General features: G+C 48.1%; 1 pseudogene; it reads right to left on the reverse strand.

The window, feature by feature from the left end:
- Positions 1-1461: 1461 nt before the first annotated feature.
- On the reverse strand, positions 1462-2953 carry LOC102513711 (annotated as a pseudogene).
- Positions 2954-3308: the final 355 nt, after the last annotated feature.

The following is a 3308-nucleotide window of genomic DNA, read 5'->3' on the forward strand; positions in this document are numbered from 1 at the left end:
CCCTGACACTGGGCTGACCTGTTAAGCCAGGCTGCTCAGATGAGCTAAGCCTGGTTCCTGAGGAATAGAGCCTACATCTTGAAGTGCCCTTGCAACCAAAATAGCTTAGTTCACCAGGTGCCAAGGAGGGCAGACGACACAGGCATCCCATTAGTGGTGTCCTCTCGGTGCAATCGGGGGGTGTCCCACCACTGTAAGCTCAGGAACAGGTAGGTCTGGAGCAACAGGGTTGAGGATTTGAGAGGACAAGCAGTTCTCAGAGCCAGGACTTCAGGACTCCTCTCGTTCCTCCCTTCCCCTCACCTGAAAGAGCCGCCCACGCCTAGCCCTGGAGCTCCTCCGCCAACGCTGGGCGCGGCTAAACTAGATGGTCCAACCCAAGGCTGGCCGCCCCGCGCACAGGAGCTGGAGTCGGCGAATCAGCACCCACAGCACCCTTCCCAGCCCTCCAGGCTCTCACCCGCTGCCCTGCCCTGACCTGCCCTGCGGCTTCCCCGAGGACGAGACCTTCTCCTAGCAACAGGATTAGCACCAGCTAGCACAGTTCACGTGTTCTCATCCCATCAAGCCTCTGAGGGCTGTACTAGCTTCTCACTCCTGTTTCACAGACAAATGAAGCCTAGAAGCTAAGTGATTGTCTAAGGTCACACAGCTGGTGAGTGCGGGGAGGAGAAGAGGTGACGACAGGACAACAGTGCTCAAAACCCAGGTCTACCCAGTCTAAAGGTTATGCTCTTGACCTCTATGTTTTCCCTGCCCTTTTCTCTCCAGAGTTTTTTTTTTTTAAATTGTGGTATAACAAAGTTTACCATCCTAACATTTTTAAATGTATACTTCAGTGGCATTAAGTACATTCACATTGTTGCGCAACGATCACTACCATGCATCTCCAGAACTTTTCACCTTGCAAAACTGAAATTCTGTGTCCATTAAACAACTCTTCACTCTCCCCTCCCTCCTGCAACCACCATTCTGCTTTGTCTCTATGAATTTGCCTCCTGTAGATACCTGTGTTAGTGGAATTATACAATATTCGTCGTTTTATAACTGGCTTATTTCACTTAACATGATGTCAAGGTTCATCAATGTTTAGCAGGTGTTAGAACATCCTTCCTTCCTTTGTTGTTTTGTTTGTTTTAACTGAAGGTTGCTTACTGATCTTGCTTCCATGAGTGGCCTCAACCAGGGGGGAAAGGGCAGGGGAACCAGGCAGCATGGGGAGGGGTCATCTCCACAACATTCTATTTGTGCACAGAACTGAACAGATGAGCGGACAGTCACTGCTGCAGTTAGAAGCTGGCAGCATGGGAAAGGGAAACAGGTGGGGCACTGGGGTGTTAATACAGACCCCTAAGCAGGGGTGCCTGGGGGAACTTAATCTGCTTCAACCCAAGAAGAATGAGAAAATGAGAAACAGTATGGGAAGGCCAGAATCATCAGGGATGGAGGGAGGAGGAAAGTTCAGGACGTGGGGGGCTGTTTAGCAACTGGGGTGAAGGGACTGCTCTCCCACTGCTGGGATCTCCCCAGCCCCACCAATCCAGCAAAAAGGGGGCAGCCTGCAACCCCCATGGGCAGGTCTAGGGCTGCCAGATGCTCTAGGCAGGCTTGCCCTCCAGGGAGTGATAGTACTGCCCCCCACCCCGCCCCCAGCTTTTCTGCCAGGGTGTGGTGGTCCCTGACCTCCTTGTAGCGGTTTTCTCGTAATTCATTCTTGATCCCCATCAGCTTCTCTTCAATGGCATCCTTGGAGCTGGCACAGATCATTTTTCTCTGAAGGGCTGCAGACTCAGGGGCCCAGACCCCCTTCTTGCTCTCCTCCGTCTCACAGGTTGCATCCTAGAGGGCGTAGTGGCAATCCTGGTATGGAAGCATCTTGACAAAGGTGGTGTGGTGTCACCTTCAGTCTGGCCCGCATCACCTACCAGCATCCCGAGCCCTCCCCCAGGATGAGGCTCTTCTTGTCCTCGCTCCAGCAGAAGATCACAGCCTCCTTGCGCTACTTCGCCTCCTCTGGTGAAGACGACTTACACCCCTTCATGTTACTGAACACTCTGATGGACAACAGAGACGGCCACACTGGAGGCCACGTTTCTAGAAGCAAAGAGGAAACAGCGAGGAGAGCCAGAAAGACGAGGGTCACTGCAGCTGCTGTCAGGATCCAACAGAACCAACATCCTTCCTTCTTAAGGCTGAGTAATATTCCACTGTAAGGATGTATCACTTTTGGTTTATCCATTCATTCATGATGGACACTGGGTTGCTTCCACCTCTTGGCTACTGCGAATAATACTGCTCTGCTTTCCTTTCTCATCTTACATTGAGTGGCTAACACCCTACCTGAGGCATAGCCGGGGTAAGAAGGTACAGAGAGCATCCTTCCACCTACTTTCAAAGACTGTTTTAGGAAATTAGGTGGAATGGGCTTTCCATTTGATTTTTAAATCAATAAGTATTTATTGAGGCAATTATATGCCCACGTAGTAAGTTAACTGTATTAACATACATATATATTTAAAGGGGACTATAAATCAATGTTACTATAAAATTTGATAAGCCTCTTAAGGTTTTAACCAAACAAACCAGAACTCTTACATTTAAACGAATATTTTCCTGACAGCCTTGGAGGCTCTACACTGATTGATCACCGAGAGCCTTCAAAGCCGACTGTACCTCCCCTGAGGGTGACAACTAGTAAGAGGCCACACAAAACTGTCATCAGTACCTGCGAGTCACACTTTGCCTGTAACAGAAATCTAAGTCAGTGAATTCCTACCTTACTCAACCAGCTCAGTTCTTTGAGTAACTCTTGGATATTTTCAGGGACAGAGAAAGCGTACCTTCCAGGCACAGAGACTTTGCCAGCAAAGGAAAGAGAATCACCAGATTTGAAGCCAGTTTCGGAAGAGGTGTTGATGAGCTCCAGCATCCCTGTATCTCTGCCAAAGAGCATCCTGAAGGAAATGGCTTTCATTCAGATGGGTGAGATCTGACACACGTCATAAAAATCACAGTTTTAAGAATATTTTTATCATTTTGGTGCACACAGTTTATTACATAGTTAAGCACATGTGTACTCAGTAAAATGGCCATTGAAAAAGCAAGCAGCTTGACAGCAAAGAAACACTAGTTTGTGGCCAAGGAGATATTCATTTTCCTTATTTCACAAATAAACATTAGCTCTCATTAGCAAGGGTAGGCAAATTAAGAATTTGATTAAATCTGATGAGACAAGATAAAGCAATTTATCTCCTTTTAATGTACTAACACCTCCTTAATGCTTACTCATACAACAAATGAGCCCCTGA

Source organism: Camelus ferus, chromosome 30 (assembly GCF_009834535.1).
Source record: "Camelus ferus isolate YT-003-E chromosome 30, BCGSAC_Cfer_1.0, whole genome shotgun sequence".
Classification (NCBI taxonomy): domain Eukaryota; kingdom Metazoa; phylum Chordata; class Mammalia; order Artiodactyla; family Camelidae; genus Camelus; species Camelus ferus.